A 27,349-nucleotide genomic window follows, 5' to 3' on the forward strand; every position below is an offset into this window, starting at 1 on the left:
CATACGATACTCATTTGAATGTCCCAGATTTTTGTTTACCAAATTTTGTCTGTGTCCAGGTCGGAGTAACAAGAACAATCCATTCTGTGGATCAATCAATTTTGCTGATCATAAGGAGTTTTCAATAATTGTTCATCATAATGTACAGTGATGGGATTGAGAGCAATATAACTGTAGCCAGAAGTTACACTTCAGCCCCATCCACTGGATCTATCGGTAAATTACATTGTGAATGAGTTGGACATAAACTGGGGTCTGAGCCAAAATAAGATACCTCCCATTTCATCTCAGTTAACACATTCTTCAATAATTCATGTTCATTTGTCAATCAGCTACTGATACATGATATGGGCTCTGATTACCTTGTTCAAGTCAAAAAGAAGAAAAAACAGCACAAAGTCTATCTACCATTCACTTCACTACACCGGCAGATTGCAAGAGCCAATTCTAGTCCACCTTGGCATCTGGCTTCAATCAACTGCAGTGTTGGGCAGTTCACATTCACTAGTTGTGACAGCAGCAATCTCTGAGAAACAACACAGGAGGCTATTCCAAGAGTCATTCTATGTGACTGGAGAGTATAGCACCAAACACATTACACTGCATTAACTTCCTTGAAAGTGATAGGAGTTGGCCTTGTCCCAAAGGGAACTTTTATTTGGGCTTTATACTGGTTGTTTAAGCTAAAGGGCCAAGTACGGTTCTTTCTCTTGACGTCCTCTGAACCGTCTCATTTGTCTCCATTTGAATGTATTACTGGATTGTGCACAACTGAAGAAGAGGTCATTGTAAATGTTGAGTCTCTATGGATTTGTGAGTGTTAAAAGTTTGGGGTACATATGTTTGATGTCCTTATCTAGACACGACCACAATACAATGATAGTTAGGCCTATTTCTACTTAGATTTTAAAAAGCATTGTGTTTTGACCAGTTTCACTCAGGGCTCCATTTGAGTAATCTTTCTTCTTACATGCCATTACCTATTGTATGTTTTTGTGAAATTACTTTTAAAGGGATATATTCTCTAAACATTTTCGAAAAAGCTTTGACTTATTAAAAAACACCATGTTTGAATTGTGAGAAGCACTGCCATGTTTGAAATGTGAGAAGCACTGTCTGTCTTAGCCTTTTATCCAGAAACAAACCTTAAGTATGTCTCAGTTCTTAAATGCTTCAACCAAAAGAAAATATTGAGATCTGCTTGAGTAGCCTCAAATGCAAGGCTATTTGGAGGATTTACGGCACTCAATTGCTTTGTAAACCAAACAGAAATATCCATACCTAAGGTTCCTAAGCTTCTTGAAAGCAGAATCACATTAGTGGGAACCAAGACTGTTTTCAGGGCAGGACTAGTTATAGCTAGATATTTTTGAGTCGCATCTGGGACCATTTTAGCTCCCCCTAACCCTTTTTCCTAACCTTAATCTAGTTCTCCTAACCTGCTGCATAAATTCTCCTAACCCGCTACAAAAAGTAACTTCTAGTCAAAACCGGCCCTGTGAGCACTATGAGTATCCACTTATGTGACACAGCTTCTTGAAAATGGTGCTTGACTGAGCAGAAATGCACCTAATCCACTGGTGTTATTGAAGTTCATAAAGGAAACCACATGCTGGTCTTGAAGATAAGTGTTTGAATTTTGTCTTTGGATAAGTCATTTTTGCTTATTTTTGGTTTTGAGGTTCAAAAACATTGCCAAATTAAAGTTTATAGTTACTCAAATACTATTTGATATTCAACTCATGTTTCTAATTTTTCTTTTCTAACTGTTCCCCTAACTATAGTTTTAGTGTCTTACAAAGTCTGAGTGTAGCTACCATTATCTTGGTGCCCCTGTTTAGGGATTTTAGAAAAATGAAAACAATATATATTATAATTTTATAATATATTTTTTAGCCTATCATGTTTTTTTTGTTGTTTTTTTTGGAGGCTAGTGCATTCCCAAACTACATTGATAAAAAAATGGATAAATATGCGGTTTTCTCTTTGCAAGTGCTTAACTGTTTTAATGAAAGCTAGAAATTTGCCAACATTTGGCAATACAGCAGTGGACATTTGACGCAGCTGAAAATGTTGACTTTCAAGCTAGGTAATGTGTCAAATACACATTGTTCACCTATGTTTATACGCATGTAACTTTTTCTTCACACAAATATCAGAATTAAAGATAAAAATGGAGTTCGTTTTCAATTAAATAATTTTTAAGTTGTCAAAATGCAATAAATGATTCTCTGTAGTTCTGTAGAGTCGGCCATGAACTTTAAATAAACAAGGAGTTATAACTAAATCATTTTTGCAATTACCCCCACAATTAGGATTGTTGGCATTGTTTGACATACACATTTTGAAAAGTGTCTACGATCCTTTACCATCATTCTCACTTCATCTTCCCTAAATAGCTACATACTTTCTTGCGGGAATACTTCAATAATCAATGCTTTGTTTAATTGCATTTTGATTCCAATGAAGGCAGATCTGTTGTGCTCTACGCTTATTCCAATGCCAACCGTTTAAAGAAACATTTTTCTTCTGGTCAGGCAGCTAGCTGCCATCGCTGTTTACCTAGCTGGCGTCTTACCCCATTTGCTTCCTTTGAAACACTGCTGGTCTTTTATCTGACCTTTCATCACTACCCATGAACATCTTCATTGAGCATGTGTTACAAAGTCAGGTCTCTTGACAAATCTCTTTACCATCTGTTTCAGATTTAGTAGTTTTACTCCATATGGAACCACCTGACTTTGGTGTTGCATAGAAATTGTCTTCCAAGCTATATTTAATCATCTCAAGAGTGGATAATCATAGAACTCTTATCATGCTTTAAATAGAAACATAAACGATTTGCAAAAGAAAAAGTGTAGTTAATGATCTCTTTCAACAGTTTCGCTTAATACGAGCTGAATCCTACCATAATCAAATCAAATCAAATTTTATTTGTCACATACACATGGTTAGCAGATGTTAATGCGAGTGTAGCGAAATGCTTGTGCTTCTAGTTCCGACAATGCAGTGATAACCAACAAGTAATCTAACTAACAATTCCAAAACTACTGTCTTATACACAGTGTAAGGGGATAAGGAATATGTACATAAGGATATCTGAATGAGTGATGGTACAGAGCAGCATACAGTAGATGGTATCGAGTACAGTATATACATATGAGATGAGTGTGTAGACAAAGTAAACAAAGTGGCATAGTTAAAGTGGCTAGTGATACATGTATTACATAAGGATGCAGTCGATGATGTAGAGTACAGTATATACATATGCATATGAGATGAATAATGTAGGGTAAGTTACATTATATAAGGTAGCATTGTTTAAAGTGGCTAGTGATATATTTACATAATTTCCCATTATTAAAATGGCTGGAGTTGGGTCAGTGTCAATGATAGTGTGATGGCAGCAGCCACTCAATGTTGATGGCCTTGAGATAGAAGCTGTTTTTCAGTCTCTCGGTCCCAGCTTTGATGCACCTGTACTGACCTCGCCTTCTGGATGATAGTGGGGTGAACAGGCAGTGGTTCAGGTGGTTGATGTCCTTGATGATCTTTATGGCCTTCCTGTAACAACGGGTGGTGTAGGTGTCCTGGAGGGCAGGTAGTTTGCCCCCGGTGATGTGTTGTGCAGTCCTCACTACCCTCTGGAGAGCCTTACGGTTGAGGGCGGAGCAGTTGCCGTACCAGGCGGTGATACAGCCCGCCAGGATGCTCTCGATTGTGCATCTGTAGAAGTTTGTGAGTGCTTTTGGTGACAAGCCAAATTTCTTCAGCCTCCTGAGGTTGAATAGGCGCTGCTGCGCCTTCTTCACGACGCTGTCAGTGTGAGTGGACCAATTCAGTTTGTCTGTGATGTGTATGCCGAGGAACTTAAAACTAGCTACCCTCTCCACTACTGTTCCATCGATGTGGATAGGGGTGTTCCCTCTGCTGTTTCCTGAAGTCCACAATCATCTCCTTAGTTTTGTTGACGTTGAGTGTGAGGTTATTTTCCTGACACCACACTCCGAGGGCCCTCACCTCCTCCCTGTAGGCCGTCTCGTCGTTGTTGGTAATCAAGCCTACCACTGTTGTGTCGTGCGCAAACTTGATGATTGAGTTGGAGGCGTGCGTGGCCACGCAGTCGTGGGTGAACAGGGAGTACAGGAGAGGGCTCAGAACGCACCCTTGTGGGGCCCCCGTGTTGAGGATCAGCGGGGAGGAGATGTTGTTGCCTACCCTCACCACCTGGGGGCGGCCCGTCAGGAAGTCCAGTACCCAGTTGCACAGGGCGGGGTCGAGACCCAGGGTCTCGAGCTTTGAGGGTACTATGGTGTTGAATGCCGAGCTGTAGTCGATGAACAGCATTCTCACATAGGTATTCCTCTTGTCCAGGTGGGTTAGGGCAGTGTGCAGTGTGGTTGAGATTGCATCGTCTGTGGACCTATTTGGGCGGTAAGCAAATTGGAGTGGGTCTAGGGTGTCAGGTAGGGTGGAGGTGATATGGTCCTTGACTAGTCTCTCAAAGCACTTCATGATGACGGAAGTGAGTGCTACGGGGCGGTAGTCGTTTAGCTCAGTTACCTTAGCTTTCTTGGGAACAGGAACAATGGTGGCCCTCTTGAAGCATGTGGGAATGTCACAAAATGAAAACCAATATTACATTTGTTTTCCATAGTTCTCCACTGACCATTGGTCTGAATACCTTCTGAATGCACTGTACACATCCATATACTGTACATACTTAAGTACTCTTTCAAGAATGCTTGAGTGGGTAATGGTATGAGCATTCTTACCGATCCCCTCCCACGTTTCATTTTCAATATTCTCCCCAAATTTAGATTCCCATTTTGCACTTAGTTTGCAGAGTATTGCTCTGTGTCATGACAGCAATAGATTGGTATAGCTTTGTAATTTGTTTACTACCAGTAACTGTGGTGCTCATTCTACACAACTGGCATTGGTGAAAAGCTGTGGAGAACATCATTACAATGCCTCACAAAGGGCATGTGTGATTGACGAAGTTATATATCCTTTTAGCCAGCGTGAGAATGTGAGAATTTGTGTGTGAAATCAGCTGTTAATTGGTCAATTCTGAGGACTCCTGGGAGGTTTAGGCCTATGACCAGGGTGGAATTCAAACAAAATAAAAAGCAGGTGTAAGTTCAGGATGCTTTGATCGTTGAATGAACATTAAAAACTTTACTTGAAGTCTGAAAAGCACAAAACATTTCAATATAGCCTCTTAAAATGTATGACTTACAACACTGTCCATGAGATAAATTATTCCACTTCTTCCTAGTTGTTTTAAGCTAAGTATGAAGAAAAACGGTAATGTTCTTGCTGACAAGCACATTAATTACCCTATATTTTATACCATTTTAAGGAATGAGAATTGTTCCCCTGAATTGATAAGCTATTGTGAAAGACCAAATAAGTTCAACAGATGTGTGGGAAATGTGACCGGAGCCTAAATTTGGTCCTATTTTAATTATTGTCCATTGAGATACATTAAATATAGCAACAAAAGTTGGTTTTGTTTCATTCAGGGCCCTACGAAATGGTGTTGTTTTGAAGAAGATTTCCCGCAATTCTATGTAGTGTAACATGACTCATGTAACATGACTTTTGGGTAAGCTATTTCATTATCATTTCACATAAAGTTTAATATAATATGGCTATGGAAAATACAGTCTAGACTATTTTCACAAATGTTATTTTTAACAAATATGTTAAAAAATGTAATTTATATGAACTGTTGTGTCTTTGGCTATGCCGGATTAAGTGATATGACATGCTATTCTATAAAATTATTTCTCCGTAATTAATATTACCTGATTGAGCTAATCATGTAAATGTAATTAACTAGAGAGTCGGGCACCACAAAATAATATTTATAGAACTGTTATCTTCCGAATAAACTCTTAAAGACCTAGTAATATTTTACACCAATAGCATGTAAATAGCTATATATATATAAATAGCAGTCAATATTAATCGTCATCTTAATTCAGTCTCATCTGAAAGTTGTAAATTCTTGGTTACCTGCACGAACCCTGGCTAACAAGTTGAATCAGCAATACAAAATTGGGTTTAATTATTTATTTACTAAATAGCTAACTAATCACACAGAATTACACATACACATATTTAAATCATAACTTGATTACAAATTACGTCATAAAGGAAAATGTCCCTAGCGGGCGGAACAGATATGACAGCTTGTTACACAAAAGAAGAGGGCTGGGTTTGAGTGAAAGAACGGGAAGACTGAGGAACAAAGGGCGAAGCTGTGCTATCGTAAATACAGTATCTTATGCATTCTAAATTACCGCCCATTTGGAAAAGGAAAATGCAATAAATATTTACTCTGAGCTATGCTTCGGTAGGTTGGTGGTAGATGGAAGGACGGGTTGTCCAACCGAGTCCTTTGTCATTTGAAGAATGTGTGCTGGTAAATTGAATACGTTGTAGTTGTGTGATAGATGGGATACTCTGTCTGTTCCTTCCTAATCCTCGTTTGCAGCGGCTGTTGCTAACTCAACGACTAGGAGGTATCACTTCTGTAGTGAATGAGTTCAAAGTTCATACCATTAGCAACCAAAGCTCACGCTGATGTTCTGTAGTTATTATCTGAACCATTCTGACATTGGACCGTCGTCCTCACGTCCTCGGAACAGGAGGTTATATTGTCGCCAAGGCTTTATATAGGAAGGAAGAGGAGGGCGTGTTTGAAAAGTTGTATAGCCTATGTCCCTTCACAGGGGCAGGCCACTAATTGAGCAGAGCCCTATCTTATGAAAACCCAAATCTCATATTTTAGAAGCTAAAATCACATTTCATCCCATCACGAATAATTTCATATTCAAACATTTAAATTAAACAACAATTCCATGTGAATCCGATAACTCTGATGTGTAGACTTTCCACTTATGTCATCTTAACATTGAAAAGAATGTCTCAGACGACAACCGAACTGACATCATATTCATTAAGTACCACCGCATATGTTCAATTGGTCTGGTTACCAGAATATAGTTCATTTCCCCCTACCTTCTGATGTTCCCAAAATCTCTATGTTAACCAAGGGTTTTGCAAATGTAACATCAGTAGGGTAGAGAGAGGAAAAAGGGGGAAAGAGGTATTTATGACTGTCATAAACCTATCCCCAGGCCAAGGTCATGACAGAACTATCAAGTATCAATTTACTTAAACATCTTTATGTTGCACAGAATGTGATTAGCTCAATTTATAGGAAGAGTAAAACAGATTAGTTCTGTAAGGATGAGAATTGGATGTGCATGATTGATTAGAAATGCCTTACGTGTCTATAGATTCTTGTCACCTGAACTTACTTAGATGGCGGTTGAGCTCTGTATATTGTCTCGGGTCCAAGTCGTATCATTCATAAAGCTGATGTTCCACTCTCTGAACCCTCCAAATGGCACATTACACTACCAAAGTATTCTTACTCCTTGACATTAGAAAGTCACTCTAAACAAATATCCACATGTGCATCGGGGGCGTGTGGAATTTATAGCTTGTTTCTAGCCTAATAATTGGGATCAATATTTGCCCTTTTCAATTTGAGCACTGAACTTCGTACATTTTTATTTCAATTACTTATTGGTAATCTAATAAAGAGGTGAACATGTGGGATCTATTTCAGATTAGTTTTGGCACATGATGAGTGCAGTAAACATGAGCTGTGCTCGAATAATCATACTTAACTACAGGACTACAGAAAAGGGAGGACTGAGCACGCCCCCATTGTCATCGACAGGGCTGTAGGTGAGCAGGTTGAGAGCTTCAAGTTCCTTGGCGTCCACATCACCAACAAACTAACATGGACCAAGCACACCAAGACAGTTGTGAAGAGGGCACGACAAAACCGATTCCCCCTCAGGAGACTGAAAAGATATGGCATGGGTCTTCAGATCCCCAAAAGGTTTTACAGCTGCACCGTCGAGAGCATCCTGACGGGTTGCATCACTGCCTGTTATGGCAACTGCTCGGCCTCCAACCGCATCGCACTACAGAGGGTAGTGCGTACGGCCCAGTACATCAACGGGGCCAACTATCCTTCCATGCATGACCTCTATACCAGGCTGTGTCAGAGGAAGGTGTTGGTTCCGTTTTTCTGTGCTCCGTTTTATTGATTTATCTTATATTCTGGGGGTGAGAGGGCAGCATTTTCACTTTTGGATAAATAGGGTTCCCAAATTCAACTTCGGGCTACTCATCCCCAGAATATAAGATACACATAGTATTAGTAGATTTGGATAGAAAACACTCAGAAGTTTCTAAAACTGTTTGAACCGTGTCTGTGAGTATAACAGAATTAACGTAGCAGGCAAAAACACCGAGGACAAACCATTCAGAGTTTTTTTGTTGAGGTCACTGTCTATTCAATGAGATTTAATTGGGAAACTAGATTTCCAAGGGACTTGTTTGCAGTTCCTACCGCTTCCACTGGATGTCACCAGTCTTTAGAAATTGGTTGAGGTTATTCCTTTGTGTGAAGAAGGACAGCCATCTTGAATGAAGTGTACTTTTTGAGAGAGGTTCATGATTCGAAAAGTAGCGTCAGTTTGCTGTCTTCCTATATTGAACACAGATAGTCCCGTCTTCAATTTTATCTATTATTAACGTTTAAAAATACCTAAAGTTGTATTACAAAAGTAGTTTGAAATGTTTTGACAAAATCTACAGGTTACTTTTGAGATATTTTGTAGTGATGTTGCGCAAATCGGAAGCTGTGTTTTTCTGGATCAAAAGCGCCAAATAAATGGACATTTTGGATATATATCGACGGAATTAATAGAACAAAAGGACCATTTGTGATGTTTATGGGACATATTCGAGTGCAAACAAAAGAAGCTCGTCAAAGGTAAGGCATGATTTATATTTTATTTCTGAGCTTTGTGTTGCGCCTGCAGGGTTGAAATATGCTACTCTCTTTGTTTACTGTTGTGCTATCATCAGATAATAGCATATTGTGCTTTCACCAAAAAGCCTTTTTGAAATCTGACATGTTGGCTGGATTCACAATGAGTGTAGCTTTAATTTGGTATCTTACATGTGTGATTTAATGAAAGTTTGATTTTTATAGTATTCTATTTGAATTTGGCGCTGTGCATTTTCCCTGGCTATTGGCCAAGTGAAACGCAAGCGTCCCGCCTATCTCAGAGAGGGTTACTAAACAAATAAGGAACACTGAAAATGTGTATTATAAATCATAACAAATTTTAATCAAAACACAGCTGTAGACAGAAGTCAAAGATCAAACATCACACATACAACTGATGTCTCTCCTGAGTTCTGCAAAATAGGAAAAGTCCCTAGTTATTTTATTAAGCCCGAAGTCCATCCCTAGTGATGTCACTGCATACGTCATTACCTTCTACTCATCAGACCAACCCCATGCATACACAGCTATACAAACTTGTAAGAGAGATACAATAGTTCCAGTGTTTTATAAGGGCTCAGTAGTAAATGTCCACTCCCCAAGTTGATTTATAGAGGTATGTCTGACTAGTCTCTCATCTCTTTTCACTCCCTGGCAGTTCTGTGTCTAATCTCTTTTAGCCTAGAGGTGCCTTCTCACAGACACCCTGCAATAATTCACACATCTCTCAGACCATTTCTTTTTAAGAGGCAGAGACCAGAAAAGACTGTGGAACAAAATGAAACCTTACAATGAACATATAATGTTAATCTGTAGTCTAGCATCCTATAAATATGGGGGAGGAGGTTTACCATAGCCCCTACCCTTCTATTAATACAAACATAAGCATAATTAATTATTATAATACATCAAACATTTGGTGCAGCCCCTATCATGACCCCATCACTCCCCCCTTGGAGACTCACCAAGAGTCTCACACCATCAATCATAATATTTTCCTCTGAAATCAAACAGATTTGGCAATCCCCCCGATCCATTTGATCCCAGGGATGGCCAGCTAAAAGGAGAAACAACTCCTGATAAGAACCTCCTGAGGTTCCTATCAGCTTCCACTGATAAGAACCTCCTGAGGTTCCTATCAGCTTCCACCAACACTATCACTCCTGCATGTTCAAGAGCAGTTAGTCATTGTCTGACAAATATAAACAGTAACCAAAATCACCAAACCTCCCACCAGTATAGGAGAAAACAATGAAAACAAAGTCAACATAACTTTCCCCATCACATCTCCAAATTTAGCATTAAACCAGTAACCAATTTAGTCAAAAACAGATTTTTCAGATTTTGAGAGAGTTTAACTAAGAGTCAGGGAGGAGCATAACACAATGTTCAGGATCAATAATACCTAGAACATTACAGTGTCCTCCTTCCTTCACCAAAAGATAATCTAAATCCAAATCATGGCGGCTGACGACTGTTTTCAGATTTTGGACATCTAATGAGAGTTGGCTAAATCCTCAGATCGTTAAATTCATATGGGCCTGTAAAGAGTAGGTTAAATGGCTTTACCCACTTTCCTAGGACAGCCACACCCCAGGTGGGTATGACTGACATACCAAAAATCTCACCCGGGTGTAGGACATGACCATAGGCTTCCTGATTGTCTGGGATGAGTCGTTTGGCACGCTTCAGTTCCCCAGAGTTGGTTTAACATGTCTCATTGAAAAGGTCAGTGACCGGAATTCTTAACAAGTACATTTCTGTTCTCCCCAAATAACAACACCCCCGCCCCCATCCAGGAGGTAAGGTGAGGTACCCCTTGTCACTGCATACCCACATCCATCCAAAAGGTGCTCCCATGCCTTCCTCCATCCTGGAAAGGTTTACACCTGTCAGTCTAACACACTAAAATCCCCTTTAGTATAGCTTCTCCTATCACTGTATTCTTCTCTCAGTTGACCCATATATACAAAACAAGCTCTAGTATCTCCCATATCTTCCTTCCCATTATTACAAAGACACAGGGCAGGGGTTGATTTCGGGCTTATGCAGGGTAGTATGGGAACGATGCCCAAGCTTCCATTTCCTAAAAATTCTATCAACGGGTGCCTACTGGGATCATTACACCGCACAGAGTGGGTAGTTCTTACCACGAAGACTGACTCACCTCTCCTGTTTCCTAGTTATAGAACCTGAGTGTCAAATGTCTCCATCTTCTGCTCGTTGGCTAGAGCCTTCTTTTTCATCTTTCTTTCCGGCCGTTTGGTCTGGGCCCTCTGCTTCTGTCCTTTGGCTCTGACATTTTTCCTCCTTCAGATGTTCTCTGGGCCGTGCTCTCCCTCCCTCCAGTCGCTCATCCATGGCTTCCACTCTGGAAGATATTTGCAGTGGGAGAGATGATGCCAGCCGGACCTCTTCCCAACCCGGATTACAGTTGGTTTTGCCATGGTCACCTGGAAGGGTCCCATCCATCTTGGCTGGTTCCATTTTCTTTAATGGACTTGTAGTTTCACTCAGTCTCCTACGCAGATGGTCAGAGCATCTGGATCCTCACCTGGGATTGGTTCTGCTGCTTTCCTAATGTGAGAGTGGAGAAAACTTAAGATAGTTCCTTCATGTACTCCAAATGGTCTCACTATGTCTTAGTTATGTCTATCTGTCGGTCAGCCAGGTCTCACCCCTGGGGTGTTCATTGGTCGTCTTGTTAACATTTCATAAGGTGTACACCCAATACCTTTGTTATGGCTGCTGCACATTTTCATAAGGAGAAGAGGTAATCCCTGTGGAATGGCATAGTTTGGCAAGGGAGCCTTTCAGGGTCTGATTAGCACTCTCAGTAGCTACCGTTACTCCGCGGGTGATAGATGGACACAAACTTCTGGTCAACACCCATCATTTTGGCCATTTCGGCAATCACATCTCCTATGACATGGGTCCCATTGACTGCAGACAAAATCTCAGGCACTCCGAACTTGAGTATAATTTCCATAACTAGCCATTTGCAACTGTTCGAGCAAACACAGTTGGTAGTGGGATGGTTCAACCCACCTGGTAAACTAGTCAATTATCACCAGGCAGTATCTCTTTCTTTTCGCTCTACCATGTCTATGAAATCCATAGCTAGGTGGACAGGACAATAGGCCATTTTGGATTGGGGAACTTCCCTGGTTGCAGTGGAGTTCCCTTGTCTATGTTATATAACAAACATGTCACGCAACGATACATTTAGTTATTTTTAAGTGCTGGTTCAAATTTTGGCAAAACCATTGGGCCAAAATCTTCTCCTAATTCTTCTCCTCAACCATATCCTCCCTTTGATGAATGGCTCACTCCATGAGCTAATCGGCAAATATTAAAGATCATGGTTGATGATAAACAGGGCATGCCAGATAAAAGAAGTAGCCATAAGCCAGACCTAGGACAGAGAGCACACTCTCTCTCCCTCCACACTTGGTGATTGAGTATATCAGCCTGCTGCTGTTTCTCAATATCAGTAGTTTCAAATGACACAAAAGACTAAAAATAGAATGCATGTGTGTGACAACGGGAAGCAGCCAATTTGGCCGCCTCATCAGCTATGCTGTTACCAATTCTAGCATAATCACACCACCCTGTGTGTGCCTCAACCTTAACAATAGCCAATGTTTTAGGTTTTCACATAGCTTCAATCAACTGTTCAACATAAGGTATGTTTTAATAGGTGTGCCTGTGGTATTAGTAAACCCTCTTGCTTTCCAAACCACACTAGCATATGCTGAGTAGAAAGTAAGGGCCTTCCCTTCCCCCAAATCACAAGCTCAAATCAAATCAAATTGTATTTGTCACATACACATGGTTAGCAGATGTTAATGCGAGTGTAGCGAAATGCTTGTGCTTCTAGTTCCGACAATGCAGTAAAAACCAACAAGTAATCTAACTAACAATTCCAAAACTACTGTCTTATACACACAAGTGTAGGGGGATAAAGAATATGTACATAAAGATATATGAATGAGTGATGGTACAGAGCGGCATAGGCAAGATGCAGTAGATGATATAGAGTACAGTATATACGTATACATATGAGATGAAAAATGTAGGGTATGTATACATTATATTAGCTAGCATTGTTTAAAGTGGCAAGTGATATATTTTACATCCTTTCCCATCAATTCCCATTATTAAAGTGGCTGGAGTTGAGTCAGTGTGTTGGCAGCAGCCACTCAATGTTAATGGTGGCTGTTTAACAGTCCGATGGCCTTGAGATAGAAGCTGTTTTTCAGTCTCTCAGTCCCAGCTTTGATGCACCTGTACTGACCTCGCCTTCTGGATGATAGCGGGGTGAACAGGCAGTGGCTGGTGGTTGTTGTCCTTGATGATCTTTATGGCCTTCCTGTAACATCGGGTGGTGTAGGTGTCCTGGAGGGCAGGTAGTTTGCCCCCGGTGATGCGTTGTGCAGACCTCACAACCCTCTGGAGAGCCTTACGGTTGTGGGTGGAGCAGTTGTCGTACCAGGCAGTGATACAGCCCGCCAGGATGCTCTCAATTGTGCATCTGTAGAAGTTTGTGAGTGCTTTTGGTGACAAGCCAAAAGGTTGAGGTTGAAGAGGCGCTGCTGCGCCTTCTTCACGATGCTGTCTGTGTGGGTGGACCAATTCAGTTTGTCTGTGATGTGTATGCCGAGGAACTTAAAACTAGCTACCCTCTCCACTACTGTTCCATCGATGTGGATAGGGGGGTGTTCCCTCTGCTGTTTCCTGAAGTCCACAATCATCTCCTTAGTTTTGTTGACGGTGAGTGTGAGGTTATTTTCCTGACACCACACTCCGAGGGCCCTCACCTCCTCCCTGTAGGCCGTCTTTGATTGAGTTGGAGGCGTGCGTGGCCACGCAGTTGTGGGTGAACAGGGAGTACAGGAGAGGGCTCAGAACGCACCCTTGTGGGGCCCCAGTGTTGAGGATCAGCGGGGTGGAGATGTTGTTGCCTACCCTCACCACCTGGGGGGCGGCCCGTCAGGAAGTCCAGTACCCAGTTGCACAGGGCGAGGTCGAGACCCAGGGTCTCAAGCTTGATGACGAGCTTGGAGGGTACTATGGTGTTAAATGCCGAGCTGTAGTCGATGAACAGCATTCTCACATAGGTATTCCTCTTGTCCAGAGGGGTTAGGGCAGTGTGCAGTGTGGTTGAGATTGCATCATCTGTGGACCTATTTGGGCGGTAAGCAAATTGGAGTGGGTCTAGGGTGTCAGGTAGGGTGGAGGTGATATGGTCCTTGACTAGTCTCTCAAAGCACTTCATGATGACGGAAGTGAGTGCTACGGGGCGGTAATCGTTTAGCTCAGTTACCTTAGCTTTTTTGGGAACAGGAACAATGGTGGCCCTCTTGAAGCATGTGGGAACAGCAGACTGGGATAGGGATTGATTGAATATGTCCGTAAACACATCAGCCAGCTGGTCTGCGCATGCTCTGAGGGCGCGGCTGGGGATTTCGTCTGGGCCTGCAGCCTTGCGAGGGTTAACATGTTTAAATGTTTTACTCAACTCGGCTGCAGTGAAGGAGAGGCCGAATGTTTTGGTTGCAGGCCGTGTCAGTGGCACTGTATTGTCCTCAAAGCGGGCAAAAAAGTTATTTAGTCTGCCTGGGAGCAAGACATCCTGGTCCTGTAACGGCGTTCTTCATTTGTCGAAAGAGAGTCGGACCGAAATGCAGCGTGGTTGTTACTCATGATCTTTAATGAAGGATTGCGATACATGAACATAACTTATACAAATACAAAAACAACAAAACGGAACGTGAAACCAAATTACAGCCTATCTTGTGAAACTACACAGAGACAGGAACAATCACCCACGAAATACACAGTGAACCCCGGCTACCTAAATACGGTTCCGAATCAGAGACAACGAGAATCACCTGACTCTGATTGAGAACTGCCTCAGGCAGCCAAACCTATGCAACACCCCTACTCAGCCGCAATCCCAATAACTACAAAACCCCAATACGAAATACCACAAAATAAACCCATGTCACACCCTGGCCTGACCAAATAATTAACGAAAACACAAAATACTAAGACCAAGGCGTGACAGGTCCGTGACGGGGCTGGTTTTCTTTTTGTAATCCGTGATTGACTGTAGACCCTGCCACATACCTCTCGTGTCTGTGCCGTTGAATTGAGATTCGACTTTGTCTCTATACTGACACTTAGCATGTTTGATTGCCTTGCGGAGGGAATAGCTACACTGTTTGTATTCGGTCATGTTTCCGGTCACCTTGCCCTGATTAAAAGCAGTGGTTTGCGCTTTCAGTTTCACGCGAATGCTGCCATCAATCCACGGTTTCTGGTTTGGGAGTGTTTTAATCGTTGCTATGGGAACGACATCTTCAGCGCACTTTCTAATGAACTCGCACACGAATCAGCGTATTCGTCAATGTTGTTGTCTGACGCAATATGAAACATATCCCAGTCCACGTGATGGAAGCAGTCTTGGAGTGTGGAATCAGATTGGTCGGACCAGCGTTGGACAGACCTCAGCGTGGGAGCTTCTTGTTTTAGTTTCTGTCTGTAGGCAGGGATCAACAAAATGGAGCCGTGGTCAGCTTTTCCGAAAGGAGGGCGGGGCAGGGCCTTATATGCGTTGCGGAAGTTAGAATAGCAATGATCCAAGGTTTTGCCAGTCCTGGTTGCGCAATCGATATGCTGATACAATTTAGGGAGTCTTGTTTTCAGATTAGCCTTGTTAAAATCCCCAGCTACAATGAATGCAGCCTCAGGATGTATGGATTCCAGTTTGCAAAGAGTCAAATAAAGTTTGTTCAGAGCCATCGATGTGTCTGCTTGGGGGGGAATATATACGGCTGTGATTATAATCGAAGAGAATTCCCTTGGTATATAATGCGGTCGACATTTGATTGTTAGGAATTCTAAATCAGGTGAACAGAAGGACTTGAGTCCCTGTATATTGTTGTGGCCACACCACGTCTCGTTAGCCATAAGGCATACGCCCCTGCCCCTCTTCTTACCAGAAAGATGTTTGTTTCTGTCCGCGCGATGCGTGGAGAAACCAGCTGGCTGCACCGACTCCGATAGCGTCTCTCCAATGAGCCATGTTTCCGTGAAGCAAAGAACGTTACAGTCTCTGATGTCCCTCTGGAATGCTACCCTTGCTCGGATTTCATCAACCTTGTTGTAAAGAGACTGGACATTGGCGAGAAATATACTGGGGAGTGGTGCACGATGTGCCCGTCTCCGGAGTCTGACCAGAAGACCGCTTCGTTTCCCTCTTTTACGAAGTCGTTTTTTTGGGTCGCCGGCTGGGATCCATTCCGTTGTCCTGGGTGAAAGGCAGAATGCAGGATCCGCTTCGTGAAAGTCATATTCTTGGTCGTACTGATGGTGAGTCGACGCTGCTCTTATATTCAGTAGTTCTTCTCGACTGTATGTAATGAAACCTAAGATGACCTGGGGTACTAATGTAAGAAATAACACGTAAAAAAAAAAAAAAAACTGCATAGTTTCCTAGGAACGCGAAGCGAGGCGGACATCTCTGTCGGCGCCGGAAGTTAGTATGTGGTCAGAGCTAATAAATCTGCCTGTTGCGCTGATAAATGGTCCATATAACCTCAATATCACCTTCCACATCTACTACAGCAAATCCTACATGTTTCTTCCCTGTGCTTTGATCTATATCATACCCACCAAGATGGCATAGCAGTCAGACGTCCTTTGTCATTGTCTTGTCCCGTGTATATATATATATATTTACATCTTTCTTCTGCATATCTTTTATAGACCAGAACATACCGGGCCTATTTTTCTCTCCATATCCCCGGATTTCAACCGGGGATATTTCCAAGCTCTGGACATTTATACCTGGATCACACAGCTAGCTAGCTGCTATCCGTGTGACTATTGGCTTATGTCGATCCCGGAGCAAACATCAATTATTCCGGAGCTAGCCAGCTGAAGAGTTCCATCACCCACTCCTGGGCTACAAAAATCACCTATCCGGACCCGTTTTACTGCCGATACGGAGCCCCACCGGGCCTTCACAACTTGACTACCGACGTTATCTGCCCGAGGGAGTTATCCAACTGGCCCCTCCATCGCGGCGTTACCTGAACGCCCATCTGTGGCCCGCTAATCATTAGCTGTCTTATCGGCTGCTATCTGAATAGGTCTATCGGACATTTTTTCTTGGGGCACTATAACTATATCTATTTTGCCAATTGGATTGATCCCCTCGACCACACGGAACCGCACTAATCTACCAACGGAAACGCACGAGGTGGCAAAAAACAGACCTCCATCCTATGCTTGTTGCTACCGATGGCCCGGCTAGCTGTCTGAATCGTCGTGACCCCAACCAACCTCACTACTCACTGGACCCTTTTGATCACTCGACTAAGCATGCCTCTCCATAATGTCAATATGCATTGTCCATTGCTGTTCTGGTTAGTGTTTATTGGCTTATTTCACTGTAGAGCCTCTAACCCTGCTCATTATACCTTATCCAACCTTTCAGTTCCACCACCCACACATGCAATGACATCACTTGGTTTCAATTATGTTTTTTAGAGACAAATTCTCTCTCATCATCACTCAATACCTAGCTTTACCTGCACTGTATTCACATCCTACCATACCTTTGTCTGTACATTATACCTTGAAGCTAATTTATCGCCCCCAGAAACCTCCTTTTACTCTCTGTTCCGGACGTTCTAGACGACCAATTATCATATCTTTTAGCCATACCCTTATCCTACTCCTCCTCTGTTCCACTGGTGATGTAATGGTGAATCCAGGCCCTGCAGTGCCTGGCCTCACTCCTATTCCCCAGGCGCTCTCTTTTGATGACTTCTGTAAACATAATAGCTTTGGTTTCATGCATGTTAACATTAGAAGCCTCCCACCTAAGTTTGTTTTATTCACTGCTTTAGCACACTCTGCCAACCCGGATGTTCTAGCCGTGTCTGAATCCTGTCTTAGGAAGACCACCAAAAAGTCTGAATCTCAATATACTGCAAATATAGCCTGCAGAGTTATGTCCTACTATCCAGGTCTGACAATTTGAACTTCCACTTTTAAAAATACACCTCTCTAAAAACAAGTCTCTCACTGTTGCTGCCTGCTATAGACCACCCTCTGCCACCAGCTGTGCTCTGGACACCATATGTGAACTTATTGCCCCCCCATCTATCTTCAGAGCTCGTTCTGCTAGGCTACCTGAACTGGAACATGCTGAACACCCCAGCCATCCTACAATCTAAGCTTGATGCCCTCAAACTCACATAAATTATCAATGAACCTACTAGGTACCAACCCAAAGCCGTAAACATGGGTACCCTCATAGATATCATCCTAACCAACTTGCCCTCTAAATACACCTCTGCTGTTTTCAACCAAGATCTCAGCGATCACTGCTTCATTGCCTGCATCCGTAATGGGTCAGCGGTCAAACGACCTCCACTCATAACTGTCAAACGCTCCCTAAAACACTTCAGCGAGCAGGCCTTTCTAATCGACCTGGCCGGGGTATCCTGGAAGGATATTGATCTCATCCCGTCAGTAGAGGAGGCCTGGTTATTTATTTATTTAAATGCCTTCCTCACCATCTTAAATAAGCATGCCCCATTCAAGAAATGTAGAACCAGGAACAGATAAAGCCCTTGGTTCTCTCCAGACCTGACTGCCCTTAACCATCACAAAAACATCCTATGGCGTTCTGCATTAGCATCGAACAGCCCCCGTAAAATGCAACTTTTCAGCGAAGCTAGAAACCAATATACACAGGCAGTTAGAAAAGCCAAGGCTAGCTTTTTCAAGCAGAAATTTGCTTCCTGCAACACAAACTCAAAAAAGTTCTGGGACACTGTAAAGTCCATGGAGAATAAGAACACCTCCTGCCAGCTGCCCACTGCACTGAGGATAGGAAACACTGTCACCACCGATAAATAATAATTGAGAATTTCAATAAGCATTTTTCTACAGCTGACCATTCTTTCCACCTGGCTACCCCTAACCCGGTCAACAGCACTGCAACCCCACAGCAACTCGCCCAGGCCTTCTCCATTTCTCCTTCTCCCAAATCCAGTCAGCTGATGTTCTGAAAGAGTTGCAAAATCTGGACCCCTACAAATCAGCCGGGCTAGACAATCTGGACCATTTCTTTCTGAAATTGTTTGAACCCCTATTACTAGCCTGTTCAACCTCCCCTTCATATCGTCTGAGATTCCCAAAGATTGGAAAGCAGCTGCGGTCATCCCCCTCTTCAAACGGGGGGAATATTCTTGACCCAAACTGCTACATACCTTCTAAGGTCTTCGAAAGCCAAGTCAACAAACGGATTACCGACCATTTCACATCCCACCATACCTTCTCCGCTATGCAATCTGGTTTCAGAGCTGGTCATGGGTGCACCTCAGCCACGCTCAAGGTCCTTAACGATATCATAAACGCCATCGATAAGAAACAATACTGTGCAGCCGTATTCATTGACCTGGCCAAGGCTTTTGACTCTGTCAATCATCACATCCTCATCGGCAGACTTGATAGCCTTGGTTTCTCAAATGATTGCCTTGCCTGGTTCACCAACTACTTCTCTGGTAGAGTTCAGTGTGTCAAATCGGAGGGCCTGTTGTCCGGGCCTCTGGCAGTCTCTAGGGGGGTGCCAGAGAGTTCAATTCTTGGACCGACTCTCTTCTCTGTACACATCAATGATGTCGCGCTTGCTGCTGGTGAGTGTCTGATCCACCTCTACGCAGATGACACCAGTCGGTATACTTCTGGCCCTTTTGACACTGTGTTAACTTCTCTAGGGTAGGGGGCAGCATTTGGAATTTTGGATGAAAAGCATGCCCAAATTAAACTTCCTTCTACTCAGGCCCAGAAGAAAGGATATGCATATAATTAGTAGATTTGGATAGAAAACACTCTAACGTTTCCAAAACTGTTAAAATAATGTCTGAGTATAACAGAACTGATTTGGCAGGCGAAAACCTGAGAAAAATCCATTCAGGAAGTAGGATTTCTATTCAATGCCATTACAGTATCCATTGAATTAGGACTCAAATTGCAGTTCCTCTGCCTTCCACTAGATGTCAGTCTTTAGAAATTGTTTCAGGCTTCTATTCGGAAAAACGAGGGAGTAAGAGCAGTCTAAATGAGTGGACCCTGCCGTGTCACAGAGCTTTTTCATGTGCGCGACCGAGAGAGTGACTTTCTTGTTTACTTTTTATATTGACAACGTTATTGTCCAGTTGAAATATTATTGATTATTTAGGCTAAAAACAACCAGAGGTTTGAATATAAACATCGTTTGACGTGTTTCTATGAACTTTACAGACAGAATTTGGATTTTTTTGTCTGCCTGTTGTGATTGCGTTTGAGCCTGTGGATTACTAAAGAAAAAGGTTTTTGGATATAAAGAGAGACTATCGAACAAAAGGAACATTTATTGAATAAATGAATGTCTTCTGAGTGCAAACATATGAAGATCATTAAAGGTAAGTGATTCATTTTCTCTCTATTTCTGACTTGTGTAACTATTCTACTTGGTTGGTTACTGTTTGTAATGATTTGTCTGCTGGCTATGTTCTCAAATAATTGTAAGGTATGCTTTCGTCCGTAAAGCATTTTTTAAATCTGACAACATGGTTGGATTCACAAGAAGTTAGTCTTTAAACCTATGTAAAATAGTTGTATCTTTTCTGAATTTTTATAATGAGTATTTCTGTATTTGAATTTGGCGCTCTGCAATCTCACTGGATGTTGGCCGGGAAATACCCTAGAGAGGTTAACAAACCTCCAGACGAGCTTCAATGCCATACAACTCTCCTTCCGTGGCCTCCAATTGCTCTTAAATACAAATAAAACTAAATGCATGCTCTTCAATCGATCGCTGCCTGCAGCTGCCCGCCCGTCCAACATCACTACACTGGAGGGTTCTGACTTAGAATAAATATGTGGACAACTACAAATACCTAGGTGTCTGTTTGGACTGTAAACTCTCCTTCCAGACTCACATCAAACATCTCCAATCCAAAGTTAAATCTAGAATTGGCTTCCTATTTTGTAACAAAGCATCCTTCACTCATGCTGCCAAACATACCCTTGTAAAACTGACCATCCTACCGATCCTCGACTTCGGCAATGTCATTTACAAAATAGACTCCTATACCCTACTCAATAAATTGGATGCAGTCTATCACAGTGCCATCCGTTTTTTCACCAAAGCCCCAAAAACGACCCACCACTGCGACCTGTCCGCTCTCATTGGCTGGCCCTCGCTTCATACTCGTCGTCAAACCCACTGCCTCCAGGTCATCTACAAGACCCTGCTAGGTAAAGTCCCCCCTTATCTCAGCTCGCTGGTCACCCCCAAAACAAATTCTTCCTTTGGCCGCCTCTCCTTCCAGTTCTCTGCTGCCAATGACTGGAATGAACTACAACAATCTCTGAAACTGGAAACACTTATCTCCTTCACTCGCTTTAAGCACCAGCTGTCAGAGCAGCTCACAGATTACTGCACCTGCACATAGCCCATCTATAATTTAGCCCAAACAACTACATCGCCCCCTACTGTATTTATTTATTTTGCTCCTTTGCACCCCATTATTTCTATCTCTACCTTGCACATTGTTCCACTGCAAATCTACCATTCCAGTGTTTTACGTGCTATATAGTATTTACTTCGCCTCCATGGTGTTTTTGCCTTTACCTCCCTTGTCTCACCTCATTTCCTCACATTGTATATACACTGATTTTTTTTACTGTATTATTGACTATTTGTTTTACTCCATGTGTAACTCTTGTGTTGTTGTATGTGTCTAACTGCTTTGCTTATATCTTGGCCAGGTCGCAAATGTAAATGAGAACTTGTTCTCAACTTGCCTACCTGGTTAAATAAAGGTGAAATAAAAAAATAAAGGCAGAACCATCAATGAACAGCACCATGTCAGAGTCAAGCAGAGGTTCATCAAACAAGTCTTTGTACACTGATGATTTGCTCAGAGACGCCCAAACAACTTGTCCAGGTTTGTCGAAACAGGAACAGTGAGCTCCAGTGTCAATTTGAAATGGTAGGTTATGTCCATTAACATTAAGAGTAACTATTGGCTCTTCTCTTCAATCACTGAATTCATACTGAAGCAGGGGAGTCGGGCGCTTTCATTGTTGATACTGAGGGAAATGTCCCACTGGCCATCCTCTGTCATTAACTTGTCCTCTTTGTCCATAGGGCATAAGTGGCCCCGGGGAGCATTTCCAGCTCCGGGCGAGTGGTACTGTGGCTGAGTTTCCTCTTCCTCTGCCAGACCCAAAGTTTCCTCTTCCCCTGTTGTAACCTCTTCCTCTTTCATTTCCCTCACACTGCAAACTCCCAGGCCCCGACTCCCCACAGGTCCAGCATTGAGTGTTGTTCCAGTCACGAAGGGCACTGGCGGGCCCACCTCCTCTTCCAGTCCATGATTGTGGGTCACCAAAATGCTGAGTGGTGAAAAGCACATACCCTGCAGGCACCAGGTTCACAGGTGTGACTAATGTGACTGTGGGGTAGCTGCAGGCTTTGGTTGTGGTGAGCCTGTAGAAACAACTTGAGCAGATGTCTAAGGTCTTCCAGTCTGTTCCTTTTTGTGGAGTGAGTTGGGGTGGCAAGGGAAAACTCCCTCCAGGAACTGTGCTTGTTTTTTTTCCTTTCATACAATTCTATTGTTCTCATGTCGCTTATTGATGCTGTTGTGTCATCCACCTCCTTCAGAAGTCCCCTTAAGGATAATTGTGGTTGCTTCTCCATTTTCTTATGTCAATGGTATGAGAGGGTAGATCTGTGTATAGTCACCCAGGGGTCCTCTGGGTTGATTCTCATGCGGCAGCGGGGCAGTGAGGAGTACTCCTGTTCTGCCTCTGTCCTGAAACTTTTCTTTGTTTCTGCACTCTATTGTTTCCTCCAGCTTTAGTTTGTTCACGGTAACCTGGTTCGTGAAGATCTGTCCCTCCAGCATCATCATTCCCATCACAGTTTCTGATGCAAGGGCACTTCTCTTCATGCCCTTCTCCTTGTCCATGCTTCCTGTCTGAATTATCTCCTTGACTAAATCCAACCTAGTCTGGTTGAATGAACCAGCCATTAAGATATCTATTTTCTCCTGCCATCTCTGTCCAGCCATGCCATTTCTTAAAAGTGAACATAAATTCCACAGCAGGAAACTTCTTTTGCATATATTCATTCTGGTTTGACTGTGCCATGGCGCTCCGTCTTTTTATTTAGATAGTCTGCGTGTAATGTCTTTTCCGATTTCTATAAGGTTATCCTAAAGTGGATGTAATATGTATGCTTGTCCCTATATAAATTGTTCTCCATGTCCTTTCAGTGTGTGTTAAACAACAGTGGGTGATACTGAAATCCTAATTCTACTCTCACTTACTCCAGGCTATAGTAAATGGTTCTACTAAACTCAAATATATTTCACTCACGGGCCTCACATAGACAACCGCATGATGGACTTCAATTCCTAATATTATATCTTAAGGGTGTAGAGTAAGAGTAACATATTATTCACCGGTGTCCCCTGATGATAGCGTCAAAGTCATTTTCTATGGAAATCTCTGCAGAACTCAACTTCCTTGCAATAATTGTACTGGTATACTAAGGGTTGTACATTTCCCATACTATCCCATGGTAGGAAAGTGTCACTAACAAATATGTTCAGCCTTTTATTCAAATAACTTCTGCCCTACTCCTAACTTTTTATTCCACCATTGGGCCATTACCTAATAAAAGCCCCTTTACAGGCCTTTGCAGACATGGTGAGCGTCAGCTTGGTTTTATTTGACAGTCAGCCGTGTAATGATAATGGTGTAGGTGCCCTATGTTAGCCTTTCCTACCTATTATCTAACTTGCAATAATGTGTGTGTGTGTTGTATCAGTTTCTCTCTCTATTTCATCCACTGTCTTCTCATATGCCCATAAAACAAAACCTCCTATCCACCAATTCCACTTAAAAGGCTCCTTAACTATCCTTCTACAAGTAATTATAAGTCGTATTTCAACTAATACAAAATATGTTGAGGTTATTACTAGTTCCTCAGGGTGTAGGGTAATATACGGCTTATAGGTATTATCTTTATCAAACCCACCTTTTCTTATACAATGACAGAACTCCTTCCTGCCACCCTCACTCCCAAAAATCACTTTCTTATACTATTCCAATTTAGTGCCTTTATCTATATATTGTTCCTCGTCTTCCACCTTATCAAAAATCCACTTATAACGGCTCTCAGTCCTCAGACCAAATAACCAGTTCTCGATTCCTTTATCTCCCCACCCACTGCGCATTTCACTCACACCAAACACAAAGACAGACAGCAGTTTATTTCTATCTCCCAGGTGTCCCATAGGTTATCGCCTGTGTCAGAACTGTTCTCTCAGATACAGCTTCTGTCCCTAACGAAACAACTTCTCAGGTGTTCCCATAGGTTTTCGCCTGTTTCAGAACTCTCACGCTAGACACAGCTTCTGCTCCTAACTACTCGAGTACCCTTCCAGAAAGTTACCCCAGCACCCCCAACACACAAGAAGGCGAGATACTCCTCTTAATACATATAACATATAACACACATTGACATACAACAATTACCACACATTCATTGACTTATACATGCACATTTTAGGTTTCTTTGTTTTTAAAATTACAAGAGGGAGGCGGTGCTTTTACATACCAGTGAAACACTGAACACCCACTTCTTATAAATTACAGACTTCGATATAACAGGTGTCTGCTTACCTTACAATTTTGTGATCAGAGAAGTGGGTTCAGGTTCGATCCTAGTAGCTTTGCACTCACTCCCTCCTGGCAAGGTTACCAAATGTTGGTTGCGTTTTTCTGTGCTCCGTTTTATTTACTTAACAAATAAGGAAAACTCTAAATGTGCACTTACAATTCATAACTATTTTAATCAAAATACCGCTGTCGACAGAAGTCAAAGATCAAACATCACACATACAACTTGTGTCTCTCCTGAGTTCTGCAAAATAGGAAAAGTCCCAAGTTATTTTTATTAAGCCGAAGTCCATCCCTAGTGATGTCACTGCATACATAATTACCTTCTACTCATCAGACCAAGCCCATGCATACACAGCTATGCAAACTTGTAAGAGAGCTACAATAGTTCCAGTGTTTTCTAAGGGCTCAGCAGTAAATGTCCACTCCCCAAGTTGATTTATAGAGGTATGTCTGACTAGTCCCTTATCTCTTTTCACTCCCTGGCAGGGTTCTGTGTCTAATCTCTTTTAGCCTAGAGGTGCCTTCTCACAGACACCCTGCAATAATTCACACATCTCTCAGACCATTTCTTTATAAGAGGCAGAGACCAGAAAAGACTGTGGAACAACATTAAACATTACAATGAACATATATTGTTAATCTGTAGGCTAGGACCCTATAAATGTGGAGGAGGTTTCCCATAGCCCCTCCCCTTCTATTAATACAAACATAAGCATAATCAATTATTATAAAGCATAATCAATTATTATAATACATCAAACATTTGGTGCAGCCCCTGTCATGACCCCAATTTGACCCCATCAAAGGCCCTAAAAATTGTCAAAGACTCCAGCCACCCTAGTCATAGACTGTTCCCTCTGCCACTGCATGGCAAGAGGTACCGAAGCACCAAGTCTAGGTCCAAGAGGCTTCTAAACAGCTTCTACCTCCAAGCCATAAGACTCCTGAACAGCTAATCAAGTGGCTACCGAGACTATTTGCATTGCCCCTTTTCTGCGCTGCTGCTACCCTCTGTTATTATCTATGCATAGTCACTTTAATAGTTCCACCTACATGTACATATTACCTCAATTACCTCGACACCGGTGCCCCCGCACATTGACTTTGTTCCAGCACCCCCTGTATATATCCCCGCTATTGTTATTTACTGCTGGTCTTTAATTATTTGTTATTCTTATCTCAACATTTTTTGGGCTATTTAATTAAAACTGCATTGTTGGTTAAGGGTTTGTGAGTAAGCATTTCACTGTAAAATTTTATTTGACCTCACTAACCGTACTTTTTGTGACGTGAATTGAGTATAGAGTATGCATATTGGTCATAGTATGGATATAGTTAGTATGCCAAAAGTTCCCGGATGTTGTAATGAATTTGCCAAAATACGAAGTATACATGCAGAGGACACTATTTCCGTACTTTTAGGGCCCATAATTAAATTCTTCAGAAAATGGTTGTGGCTTCACAACATTTTCAGATTTGAAGAAAAAGGCGGAAAATTTGCACCAGAAGTCCGACGAGAGCGAATTCAAATTCATTGAACTAACTAATGACAAATGTAAAGAAAATGTTGGCTAACAATGTGTTAGCCACGCTATCCTTTGAATCACATAGCATTACACCAGTATGTACCAGTATGTTTTTAAAATGTTATTTAACCTCTTAGGTCGACCCGACACGCAGGCTTCCCATCTAGACATCTGGAAATGCAAATGCGCTACGCTAAATGCTAATAGCACTCGTTAAAACTCAAACGTTCATTAAAACACACATGCAGGGTATTGAATTAAAGCTACACTCATTGTGAATCCAGCCAACAAGTCAGATTTTTAAAATGCTTTTCGGCCAAAGCATGAGAAGCTATTATCTGATAGCATGCAACACCCCTAAAGACCCGCAGGGGACGTAAACAAAATAATTAGCATAGTCGGCGCTACACAAAATGCAGAAATAAAAATATAAAACATTCATTACCTTTGACGATCTTCTTTGTTGGCACTCCTAGATGTCCCATAAACATCACTATTCGGTCTTTTGTTAGATTAAATCGGTCCATATATAGCCTAGATATTGATCTATGAAGACTGTGTGATCAAGGAAAAAAACAGTGTTTTATAACGCAACGTCATTTTTTTAATTAAAAAAGTCGACGATAAACTTTCACAAAACACTTCGAAATACTTTTGTAATGCAACTTTAGGTATTAGTAAACGTTAATATTCGATCAAATTGAACACGAGGCGATGTATATTCTATAGCTCTCCGTCTTAATGTATCCGAAATAATGTCCGGATAAATCTCAACCAAAATATCCGGTCGGAGACCGGAAGAAATGGGCTGTCTCTTGTTCGTTTGACCAAGAAACAAATCCTAGGCAAATGACAAGACTGTTGACATCGTGTGGAAGCTGTAGGAATTGCAATCTCGGCTCCAGGTAATGTGATTCCCATTCAACAATACATTCAAGTGGCGCATTGATATATTTTCCAATTTTCAGTGATCAGATTTTCCTGCGCTTTTCGATGAAACGCACGTTCTGTTATAGTCAGAGCCGTGATTTAACCAGTTTTAGAAACGTCTGAGTGTTTTCTATCCACACATACTAATCATATGCATATACTATATTCCTGGCATGAGTAGCAGGGCGCTGAAATGTTGCGCGATTTTTAACAGAATGTTCGAAAAAGTAGGGGGTAGGAT

General features: G+C 42.1%; 1 long non-coding RNA gene across 2 annotated transcripts in view; it reads right to left on the reverse strand.

Annotated features, from left to right (window-relative positions):
- Window positions 1-27,349, reverse strand: part of LOC118363590 (uncharacterized) — a 71,753-nt gene that overhangs the window by 35,295 nt on the left and 9,109 nt on the right. The window contains exon 2 of one of the 2 annotated variants that reach the window (XR_008087600.1): window positions 11,055-11,464. The exons of the other annotated variant lie outside the window; for it this stretch is intronic. This is a non-coding gene — a long non-coding RNA (uncharacterized LOC118363590). The remainder of the gene's footprint in view (window positions 1-11,054; window positions 11,465-27,349) is intronic. 2 annotated transcript variants of the gene reach the window in all.

The sequence above is a fragment of the Oncorhynchus keta genome, chromosome 30 (assembly GCF_023373465.1).
Source record: "Oncorhynchus keta strain PuntledgeMale-10-30-2019 chromosome 30, Oket_V2, whole genome shotgun sequence".
In the NCBI taxonomy this organism is placed as follows: domain Eukaryota; kingdom Metazoa; phylum Chordata; class Actinopteri; order Salmoniformes; family Salmonidae; genus Oncorhynchus; species Oncorhynchus keta.